The sequence below is a fragment of the Chlorocebus sabaeus genome, chromosome 9 (genome assembly GCF_047675955.1).
Source record: "Chlorocebus sabaeus isolate Y175 chromosome 9, mChlSab1.0.hap1, whole genome shotgun sequence".
NCBI lineage: Eukaryota > Metazoa > Chordata > Mammalia > Primates > Cercopithecidae > Chlorocebus > Chlorocebus sabaeus.
In genome coordinates this window covers 100,897,905-100,910,377 of record NC_132912.1, presented here as the reverse complement: position 1 = coordinate 100,910,377, position 12,473 = coordinate 100,897,905, and the positions used below count along the sequence as shown (strand labels likewise).

Below are 12,473 nucleotides of genomic sequence, written 5' to 3'. Positions count from 1 at the left end.
CACTGCAACCTCCACCTCCAGGGTTCAAGTGATTCTCCTGCCTCAGCCTCTCGAGTAGCTGGGATTACAGGCGCGCACCACCACATCCAGCTAATTTTTGTATATTTAGTACAGACAGGGTTTCACCATGTTGGTCAGGATGGTCTTGATCTCCTGACCTCGTGATCCACCTGCCTCAGGCTCCCAAAGTGCTGGGATTACAGGCGTGAGCCACTGTGCACAGCAAGAATGGTTTTCTTATGTGGCTCTACAGGTTCTAAAAGCAGTTTCAAAAGACAAATTCCAGAGAACATTTATTTGCTAGAATAAATGCATGTCCCCAAAAACATTACTTTAAAAGGGGCAGCATTCATCTAGGTGAATAAATTTTTAAAGCACCAGACTTTTAAAACTACCACTTAAATAACCTAATGCCTAAAACTGAATATATTAGAAACTGAACTTATCTTTCTCCGAGACCTATCCAAGATCCTTTCCCAATGCCACTATCAATGACACAGTATGCTTGATATGTCAGGCTCAAATTCTGTGGTATTCTGACTCCCAGTTCTAACCCCATATCTTACAAACAAGAGGTATCATGTTTTCTATTTTTACATTATTTCTATTTCCACATTATTCCACAGTACAATTGAAATACTGTACTCTTCAGTAACGCCCTCTACTTAAGTTTATCAAACATACAAAGTTGCCAAGGCAGCCTCAGTCAAACGGTTCTCACTGTATGACTCTCAACAGAAGTCCTGCCACCTATTGGATCAAATTTAAGTTTTTCAGCCTAGCCTTCAATATTGTCCCTTAATTCTCCTTCATTACCCCATACACATACAAACTTAACAAATCATATCTCCTCACTACTCATCAGTAAAAATCATTCTATTTGTGGAATACCGTTAAGATCGCTTGTTCGTCTCACTCAGTTCACATACTGTACTCATTCTTGCTCCCAACTTCACATCATTCCCTCCAGAGTTTTCTTCTGTCCCCTCCAGTCAATTTGTTACTCTTTTATTTCCTTCAAGATCCTTCTGTTCCATTAGGCCTAAATAACCTGACATAAATACTGCTGTATTTTGCACTCCTCAACTTAGAGATCATTCAGTAGTAGAACTGGAAGGATCTCAAAGATAGACCAGACTAGGACTTATTTTGTGTATGAATAATGTTCTAAGCAGAGGGTTAACTTTCATAAGACTGTGGTGTCAAATACTTTGGAAATCTGACAGCTGACACATGGAAGCCCAGAGGTATCCTATAACTTGCCCTAGTTTTCAGTTCGGCAAGGACAAAGCCAGAATTTGAATCCCAGTCTCCTAGGTTCCCATCCAAAACGAAGACAAATCTAAAGATTACTGCCCCAGCTGAGCACGGTGGCTCACACCCATAATCCCAGCACTTTGGGAGGCCAAGGCAGGCAGAACACAAGGTCAGGAATTTGAGACCAGCCTGGCCAACATGGTGAAACCCTACCTCTACTAAAAATACAAAAATTAGCCAGGCGTGGTGGTGCGCCCCTATAATCCCAGCTACTCAAGAGGCTGAGGCAGAAGAATTGCTTGAACCCAGGAGGCAGAGGTTGCAGTAAGCCGAGATCGCACCACTGCACTCCAGCTCTGGGCGACAGAGCAAGACTCCATCTCGGAAATAAATAAATAATACTGCCCAGTAATATAATTCGTGCTACATTTCACATTTTTGTTTTTGTAGAGATGGGTCTCACTATGTCACCCCAGCTGGTCTCAAACTCCTGAGTTCAAGCAATCTTCTTGTTTCGGCCCCCCCACAAAATGCTGGGATTACTGAGCCACTGTACCAACCCATTATATATTTTTTAAAGCAGGATACAAAGTTTATATATAACAGCAAGAAATTCCAGTTTAAGTATGTGTGTGTACTACGGTAATAGACACACAGAAAATAGAATGGGGTAATAAACCCCAATGGTAACAGTTACTTCCAGGTGGTGAAAATAGGGTTGTATTTTCCAAATCCTCTATAATGAATACATGTGAACTATTAATGTGTTTAATTACAAAGTACTGCCCTAGACCCTGGTTGGAATATTTCATAATGTATGGTCATATACTGAATTTATGACAGTACTAATAACTCAAAAAGTTAAAACTACATGACATTATGAAGTCAAAGATACACTCCTCAACCTTGATTTTAATGTTTTCTCTCCACTGAGGGGGGCAAACAGCAAGTTAATAAACTGGCAGCCAAGATCTTATCCTAGTTTTTGAAGCACTGTCCCTCACCAAAGTGTTAGAAGCAATGAAAAGTTTCAGAATACCCAAGGAAGCAAACAAGAAACACAGTACAAAAAAGAAATACTATGGCAAAAAGGGAAAGAACAGCAATGTCACAGTGACAATACCAGAGGCAAAAACAAAGAACGACATGGCTCCAGGGGCTTGTCAACTCTGGTACTTAATTTAAATCACTGCTTCTCACACAAAGGATCAAGAGGCACAAAAGTCACTAGAAATTCTGAATGTATTGGGAGATGGTCACAAGTTTGAAACAGTTATGTGGGATGGTAAGAGAGAATTACTGATCATATAAACAAATCAAGACTACTTATTTTCCTTCTGGATCTTCTCCTGAAATGAAAATGTGAAATGAAAGCACAAAAGTTCTGGGAAGATTCATGTGATAAAAAAGTTCAGAACTACCAAAACAAGTTAATAAACTCATCTTTTCCTAACACTAGGTTTTTAATTGCAGTTCAAAATCCCTAATCCAAAACTTGTGGGACCAGACAAGATTCAGAAATCAGAAATTTTCAGATTTAGAAAAGGTTAATATGGTAAATGTTCCATATGTCACAAAATAGTCCAACCAGGGTCTAGGCAAAATACTTCGTAATTAAACACGTTAGTATTTTTTCTTCTTCTGTTTTTGTTTGTTTGTTTTTTGGAGACAGAGTGTTACTCTGTGGCCCAGGCCGGAGTGTAGTGGCATAACCTCAACTCACTACAATCTCTGCCTCCCAGATTCAAACGATTCTCCTGCCTCAGCCTCCTGAGCAGCTGGGACGACAGGCACGTGTTGCCACACCCGGCTAATTTTTGTATTTTTAGTGGAGACAGGGTTTTGCCATGTCAGCCAGGCTAGTCTCGAACTCCTGACCTCAAGTAATCTGCCGGCCTCAGCCTCCCAAAGTGTTGAGATTATAGGCATGAGCCACCACACCCGGTCTACCTTTTTTTTTTTTTTTGAGACAGAGTCTCACTCTGTCACCCAGGCTGGAGGGCAGCAACGCCATCTCCACTCACTGCAACCTCCACCTCCTGGGTTCATATGATTCTCATGCCTCAGCCACTTGAGTGCTGGGACTACAGGCACACGCCACCATGCCCAGCTAATTTTTGTATTTTTAGTACAGAGAGGATTTCCCCATGTTGGCCAGGCTGGTCTCGAACTCCTGGCCTAAAGTGATCCGCTCACCTCAGCCTCCCAAAGTGCTGGGATTACAGGTATAAAAAAAGAAAAAAGAGAAAAAAAAAAAAAAAGAAAGAAATCATGAACCTGAAACTGATTACATCTCAGAGGTGAGATCATGAGTTGATTTTGTTTCTTTCCTGATTTTCTAAATTGTCTGCAGTGAACATGTATATCATTTACAAAACAAGACTTGTTTTATTAAATGGGGGTGAGGCAAGACCCAAGTATAAAAACTGACCAACTTGCAAATTCAGTCAAAAAGAAATAATAAGATCTTGTTCAGAGCTTAAAAGCCAAGAAAATAATTTAAAATAGTTTTAGGTTTAGAAATTTTTACTAGTACAAATTTTTTAACTAAACACCATTAGCAGTAGGGAAAAACCCTTACTTTCAATAGAACATTTATTCACTGACATTTAAAAAGTGATAATGTTTTATTAACTCATTTTTTAACTTGCTACCTCCCACCCCCAAAATGTTTTTCTCACAGTATGACTCTGACACTCCTGTGAGAAGCGGATCCCATGTAACTGTCACTCACTCCTTGAATCTGGCAAGCTTGTGATACCACAGAACTTCTACGGCTTGGTCACAAAAAGTAATGCAGTTTCCACCTGGTTCTCTCGTAGAAAACAGCCACTATGCTGCAAAGAAGCTCAAATTAGCCTATCTGGGTAGGTAGGTGTTCTGAGGGACAACCAACATCAATCACCAGGCATGTGAGTGAAGAAGCCTCCAGGTTCTAAGTACCAGCCATAAAGTCACCACCAGCTTTTGAATCTTCCCAGCTAAGGCTTAAGCAAGCCATCTGTGCAGAAACTGTCCTGTCTGAATTCCAACAGATCCACAGCACAATAAAATGGTTGTTTTACACCATTATATTTTGGAATGGCTTGTTACAAACACAACAAAAGGTAACGAGAAAAAAAGTGCCCTTTCCCAGCTCGGTAGCTTTACATTACACACACACACACACACCACCCCTAAAATCAAGTTTTTCTCAACTTTAAGGAAGGTCCAATCCAATGTGCAATTTGGCAGACCTGTTTAAATAAGACAGTTTCTACTTAGGAGGCTTAACAATTTATCTCAAATATACCCTGAATACCTATGATATGTAAGATACTTTGCTAGATTCCCAAGACACAAAGATGAATAACATATAGTCTGTAGTTAAAAGTTTACAATCTAGGGAGAGAAAAAAATGGGTACACAAATAGTTTATGAAAGTACCTAAGTGCCAAAATAGGATTATAAAGTGTTAACTCTGCCACAAATAGTTATAGCATCATTTTGGACTTAAAAACAGCATTTGGGTCCTTTAGGAAAGTAGACGGGCTTTAGTAAATGCCTAGGAAAAGGAAGACTGGAAAAAAAAATGAAAAATGTGGGCCTCGTTATATGTTATGTTTAGATTGTGAGATTATGAGTGTTTTCTGTTGTCATTTTAAATTTACCATATTTGCTATGTTTTCTATAGTAAGTCATGTATTAGATTTTTTTGAGAGAAAAAAATAATATTAATCTTAATTTTTTTAAAAATGTGTTTAAACTACACTTGAGAGGTCATTTAAGTAGTTAACAGGTAATACATAAATTGGCTTGATATTTGCATGCTGAATATGCAAAATAAATTTAGTATTTAAGGAAAAATGCTAGTGTGACAAAAATTTCATAAGTATGTTACTTGATTTACTATTAATATCTGCTTATTTTCCCTTTCCTAGCCAACTATATTTACATGTTCTTCTCAAATAACAAACACTCAAAAAGCTCTCCATCTTGGTCATGACATTCACTCTTTCTGTCTCCCTCCCTGTATCTGTCTGTCCTCATTTCTAACTCTGCCCTTCTCTCTACATCTCTGATTACCCTGCTTTCTAACTTTGCCTAGGTGACTGTCCCGCTCAGTGTTTTTGACTTCTCTGTCTCTGACTAACCTTCCTCTCTCTCTGCCTATTGCATGTGTCTCTATGACTATGTGTGTAGCTGTCTTTGAACGCCTCTCTTGGATTCTGCCTTTCTGTCTCTCCCCGTTATCCACCTCATTTTCAATACATTCTTGCATTTAATTTTCCTTTTAATATGTATAAACAAGCAGAGCTGGTTTTATTAACCCTATTTTAAAGATAAGAAAACAGAAACAGGATTACTGGCATAAAATTTGAGAAGTCAGGATGTAAATCCAAGTGCTTCCCTTCTTTCTTTACTACTCTTCTGGTATTCCATGGCAAAGAACTTGAAACAGCACAACTGCAAGCCAATAGTAACACTACACACATTCAGACTCTTTTCTAAGAGACAAATATGATATTAAGGAGTGCTACACACCTTTTGCCCACATTATTCACTCTGCACAGGTTAAATGGTCATGAACTGTCAGCCATCTGCCTATCCCAGAAATCCGTATCATCATGTTCAGTTTGACCTATGTTATTTGGAAACCTCATGATACTAGACACTAGAATCTATTTTCCAACAGTGCTTTTCCTTCTTCTGTTTTTATCCCTAGTCCCAACCCAGCCACATTTGGCATTTAAAAAAAAAAAAAGAAGAAGGACAACAAATACTAATAAAACTGAAGGGTGAATTTGAAGAATGAAAAACTATACAGAAGGCTAGCATGAGACAGTGAAAAATGGACACCAAAACTCAAAGCAATTGGTCCATGTTTTATTAAGAGAAAAGAAAATTCTCTCCAAATGCAGGCTTACTACTGCTGAGTAACACCCTATAACTTTTCCTCTATCTAATGCTTTGACAACTGGAATTTCTCTGTAATTCAATAAGCTCTTGGGAGTTCCCCAAGCTTCATCCATCCTGCTGGGCTCATTACTGGATAATTCTAAATGTTTTCTGCACTAGCTAAGAGCACATTTTCTTGTGGGTAGCACAACAGAAGGAGGGTACTCTTTCAAGACATGAATAGCCTAGTTCCATTTCTTCTCACTTCTCCTATAGGTGAGAAGTCTACAACAAATATAATTCAACAACTAAAAGAAATGTCTAAATTATAAACTTAGGTTAGTGGAGTTGTCAAAGATCATCCTACAGGTCACAAGTTTCATACACAGTGTGAGGGCTAATCAAATATTTACATAAGCTAATGAAAAATCTATACTTTTGCTTCTGGCACTAGTTCATTTACTTATGTCTAATGAGTTGCATGAGGGCCAAATAAAAAATATACCAGCCTTTTCTTTCATTCTGGTGAGATTATTTGTGAATAGTTAGCTTATGGAGCTAATGAGGACAAGGTCACAGACTCAAACTCCATGCTGGCCAATTAGCTTTGCTGTGTGTTTCTAGGTTCCATGGTCACAGTCAACAACCTTAACCTTGGCTAAGAAACATACTGCTCATTGAAGCATTAGGGGAATGAATATAGATGTATCAACAAAATCCATACCTTTCAGAAAAAATAATACAAAATAGTAATAACACCACCACTCCAATCTCTAATATTATACTAAACCTGACTAATATGTGCCTCATTCAAACAATCTTTAATCTTTTCAACCATGCAGGGTTAGTCTAATCTGTCTTACAGATGATGAGAAACTCAATTCAGAATGATCGTATGAACCAAAGTTACATCTAGTGAGCCTGGATTCAGACCTTGGTCTGTCTTGACTCCAAAGCATAGGTTACTGCCACAATGCTACACGGCCTCTCCAGAGCACCTCAGTGACCTAGGACGATCAACAAAATGTTCCTATTCAGAACTAGTCAGCACACTCATTACTGAGCATCCACTATGCATACTCACACACTATAGCTGAGAATTAGTATACTTTCCAAAAATTCCTTTTAAGTAAAAAACAGTCAAGGAACAAAAGTGTTGAAATGATTTTGTTGTTGTTGTTAATTTTTTTATAGAGATGAAGTCTCGCTTTGTTGCCCAGGCTGGTCTCGAACTCCTGGCCTCAAATGAGCCTACCTCAAAGGATCTCAAAGTGCTGGAATTACAGGAATGAGCTATTACGCCCCAACTAAAAGTGTTTAAGATTAAAACATAAAGGAAAAAATGACACATAGCATACAAAGTAGATTTTAATGGAAGTGACTTTCTATTGTCATAGCTTTGTATACAAGTCTGGTGTGAAAAAATAGTTATCTTGCTGATTCGTAACTAAAGGTAGAAAGAAGCTGGCAAAACATAGCACAGGCATACCACATCAAAAAAAGAGAGTAAAGGAAACATTTCCTAAGTATCTGAATCTGCAGATATCTGGTAGTCAATATGGCACTTGAAGGAAGTAAAAAATACATACTTAAGACTTTGCCTTGACCAACAAACCATTTTTCTCTATAAGGCTTTCCTCCTTGGTTTTTCTCAACTCTCACTCCCTGCAGATACACACATACCAATGCCATCATCAGCATCGGTCACTAAGAAATGCCATCTTGAAAAAATGAAGGTCACCAAGTCTCCCAAACTCTACCCAACAGGCTTAAATTTTAAAGTCAAATAGTCTGGCTTAAAAAAAATAAAAATAAGGCAGGAAGAAAAAACTGTTCCATAAACGTCTATCCTAGTCAATATCTGAGTCATAAAGATAGATAATTGTTCTGCCAAAAGCTACAACGTACAGAAGTGCATTCTTACCACAGGTTGTAAATGAAGCACCAGTTCAATTTCAACAAACAAGGTACAAATCAACATTTGGAATCTCTGGAAAAACAGAAACACAGCAAAGCCCAATAACCCTGCACAACAGCATTTTAGGAACCTCTAAAATTGAAAAAAATCTAATATAATTTTTATATAAAATGCAATTGCTAAAAAACAAACTGCAATCTGAGAACTTCTATTTAGAGTATTTTGTAAAGTTTGTGAATTAAGGATGACTATCCTCATTTTACAGATAAATGGAATTTCAGCAAAATACCTAAAATTATCATCACTATTATCATAATCATCAACAATAGCAACAAAATAATAAGAACTTTATTTGTACCCAGCACTACTAAGCCATTTATGGTCACATCTCATTTCATCTTTGTAGACACCTTGTGACATGTTATTTACCTCCATTTTAGAGATTAGGAAACAGGCTCGGAGAAGTCAACTAATTGGCCCAAAATCAAAAACTACAGGTTGAGAATCCCTAATCGGAAAATCCGAAATCCAGAATGCCTAAAAACTTTTCTTTTTTTTTTTTTTTTTTTCTTTTTTTTTTTTTTTTTGAGACGGGAGTCTTGCTCTGTCGCCACGCTGGAGCGCAGTGGCGCAATCTCAGCTCACTGCAACCTCTGCCTCCCGGGTTCAAGCGATTCCCATACCTTAGCCTCCTGAGGAGCTGGGATTACAGGCACACGCCACCACGCCCGGCTAAGTTTTTTGTAGTTTAGTAGAGACGGGGTTTCACCATGTTGGCCAGGATAGTCTCCATCTTTTGACCTCGTGATCTGCCCGCCTCGGCCTCCCAAAGTGCCAGGATTACAGGCGTGAGCCACCGCGCTCAGCCCCAAAAACTTTTTGACACCACCAGTGGAAAATTCCACACATGACCTTATGTGACAGGTCTTAGTCAAAATGAAATCCAAACTTAGTGCCATGCCCAGCAGGGTCTCACTCTATCGGCCAGGCCGGAGTGCAAAGGCGCAATCTCCGCTCACTGCAACCTCCACCTCCAGGACTCAAGCGATTCTCATGCCTTAGCCTCCAGAGTAGCTGGGACTACAGGTGTGCACCACTACACCTGGTTAATTTTTTGTATTTTTAATAGAGGTGGGGTTTCGCTTTGTTGCCCAGGCTGGTCTTGAACTCCTGAGCTCAGGCAATCTGCCTGCCTCAGCCTCCCAAAGTGCTAGGATTACAGGCGTGAGGCACAGCGTCTGGACACAAATTATTAAATTATTAAAAATACTATATAAAATTACCTTCAGGCTACGTATATAAGGTATATATAAAACCTAAATGAATTTCATGTTTAGATTGGTGTCCCATCCCAAAGGGATCTATGTATATGCAAATATTCCAAAATCCGAAATTTGAAACATTCTGGTCCCAAGCGTTTCAGATAAGGATACTCCAACCTGCAGTAAGACATAGCACTAGGATTTGAACTCAAATTTGCTCGAGTTTGTACAGTAAGCTAATGCAACTTACTGTCATCCTCTCGTTTTCTGGACCATTTTCAAGTATTCTTCAATCAATAAATTCAGAATAAACACAGGCTAAAAGTATCTAACTACACTCTTTCACCCCTTTACAACTTAATTGCAGAGGTCGGGCACAGTGGGCACAGTGGCAAACGCCTGTAATACCAACACTTTGGGAGGCCGAGGTGGGAGGATCATTTGAGCCCAGGAATTAGACCAGCCTGGACAACACAGTGAAATCCTAATTCTACCAAAAAAAAAAAACTGATTGCAGAATTACCATTCTATATAAGTGGAAAAAATAAGACAATAAGCAACTTGCTTAGTCTCAAAGCTTAACGTCAAAAAAAAATGAAACAGATGGAATATTTGTCTATTTATATTCTGAATTTCAACTGTGACACAAGACACAAGACCTGCTGGGGACAGGTATTAGTTGTAGCACCACCCTATCTGAGGAACGTTTACTGCTTTATGCTTGCACCTGTGTGATACTGAAGGGAGGTTATAACAGCAAGAGACAGGCAGTTGTGTGTGCTGAGGAAGAGTTTAAATTCTGGTGGGCCTTAAAATCCAGAAGTTTTAAATTGACTCCACAGGTGGTAACGCCCTAAGGTCACCTCTTCACGAGGAACCTGGCATAAAAACATTTGCATGGTTCAGATTCGTTTCCAAAGACACTTTCCCCCTATTTCTTAACTAATTTGATCTTCGTATAGACATGAACCTGGTTTTAAAACTCAACTGACCTAGACTGGAGACGGGGGGATGGCAAGGTTATACCCGAAACACGCTTTAGAGTTCAAAGCTTTTGAAGGAATATCACTTCTGCTGAAGCCCACAACCCTGGAAGGCAGCAGGGGAAAGAACATTATCCCCACTTTTCAGACAAGGAAACTGAGGCTGGCGTAAACAGACTGCTGTACAATAGATCACAGGTCCAGCCAAGTGGTCGGACTGAGACTTCTCCCAGGATATCAGACTCCAAATCCTGTGCTCCTTCCCGTAAACAACCGAGAGGCGGCTGCACGGACAAACTTTAAAGACCGGACTTGGGATTTTTCGAAGGCCTGCCAAGAAAAAGCAGGAAGTACCTGCTCCTTTATAGATTGCTCACTCCCAGCCCGTAGCCCGGGGCTCCCGGGCAGCGGAGAAGACTCAAATGCGAAGCTCGAAGCGAAGCCCGGAAACCGCCAGCAGCCCCGGGGTCGTCTCGGGGGCAGCCTCGGCGGCCCACGCCCCCGCCACCCCGAGGGGGTCGCCAGGGACTCCGCTCAATGCCTGCTGAAACCCAGAAAAAGCACGTCCTCTCCGCCAGGAGCATTTGGGGCGAGCGCCCAAAGCGAGCACGAGCCCGGGTGAAGGCAAAAGAGCCCCAAGAGGGTGCCTCTCAACCGCGGGCCCGCAGGGGTCGGAAGGCGGGAGCTTCCCAGTAACCTCCGCCCCAGGCGGGGGGCGGCCCCTCGCGTCACAAGGGGGAAAAAAAATACCAGCAACAAACGAAGGAATGGAAGTCTTGTCCCAGGCTGTGAAGAGAGAAGCGGAGATTAAAAGTCCTAGCTTGGGGTACTGAGGGAAGGGATCTGGGGATGGTTGTTACCCGCGCGCTGTCGCTCTCCGCTTCCGCCGTCTCCGCGAAGCTCTATCTCTTCCGCTCGCGCCGCTGGGGCGCGCGCCAGGCCTCGGCTCCGCCCCCCAGCGCCGCGGGGCCTTCTGGGGGTTGTAGTTTCCGCGAGGCCCGGCTGCGCCCACTGAGTTCAGGTCACGTGGGGAGAAGCTGGAAAAATGGCGAGTGCAGGAGGGCGTTTACGCTCCTGTCCCTTCAACCCTCCCTCATTCCTCTCAGCTATATACGTGCTCAAATCTCCTCACATCCCACTTAGTCATACCATCTCACTTATTCCGTTCACAGCCAAGTTTCTTGAAAAAGATAATCTACACTCTGTCTCTGCTCATCTTGTTCACTCCACACTGCAGCTTCCGCTCCCATTGAAAATGTCTCCTTGTCCTAAGTGTCCTTGTTTCCAAACTGATTGGAGGTATTTTCGGACTCATCTAACTCAAGCTTTAGTCATTTGACGCTATTGGGCATTATCACTTATTTTCTATGACACTATCCAGGTTTTCCTTCTCTCAATTCATTCTACTCGGTTTCCTTCAAGAATTGTTGTTATAACTTACCTCTAAAATACTGGTGTTTTCCAGAGTTCTTAAAATTGGGGTGGGAGAAGGGACACTCCAGCCCCTTCTCACCTGAGCTCATTGTTTGTATTCTCAACTTCCTAGACAGACCTTTCCTCATCCATGCCCACAGGTATCTCAAATGTCTTTGAAAAGTGAACTACTGGGGCCAGGAACAGTGACTCCCACCTGTAATCCCAGCACTTTGGGAGGCCGAGGCAGGTGGATCACTTGCGGTCAGGAGTTCGAGACCAGCCTGACCAACAGGTCTCTACTAAAAGTACAAAAATTAGCTGTGTGTGGTGGTGGGCACCTGTAATCCCAGCTACCCAGGAGGCTGAGGCAGGAGAATTGCTTGAAGGAGAATTGCTTGAACCTGGGAGGTGGAGGTTGCAGTAAGCCAAGATTGCGCCACTGCACTCCAGCCGCCTGGGTGACACAGGGAGACTCCGTCTTCAAAAAAAAAAAAAGAAAAGAAAAGTGAACTACTATTCCTCCTCCCTACTCACTAATATTCACTTTTTAACCCGATTCCTCCTTTCTCACTTCCTCTTCCTCCTATATTCAAATAGTCACCAAATCTCGTAGATTCTATCTCCCAAGTACACCTTGAATCTGTTCCTTCTTCAGGACTCTTAACTCATGACTCAGCTGCTCCTGTGGCCCCACCCAGAGGGGACTCAGAGCATGAGGACTGTTTTCCACACCCCTATGATTTCATCCCCAACCCATCA

General features: G+C 41.3%; 1 protein-coding gene across 3 annotated transcripts in view; it reads right to left on the bottom strand.

Moving 5' to 3' along the window:
• Positions 1 to 11,269, bottom strand: part of R3HCC1L (R3H domain and coiled-coil containing 1 like) — a 104,938-nt gene extending 93,669 nt beyond the window's left edge. For 2 of the 3 annotated variants that reach the window (XM_007963781.3, XM_007963780.3), the window contains exon 1: positions 11,159 to 11,269. The gene's annotated coding sequence lies outside the window, so the exon portion shown is untranslated. Of the gene's footprint in view, positions 1 to 10,307; positions 11,138 to 11,158 lie in introns of those variants that run through there. The other variant, XM_038009417.2, reaches the window with a different exon arrangement.
• Between the last annotated feature and the right edge of the window lie 1,204 nt (positions 11,270 to 12,473).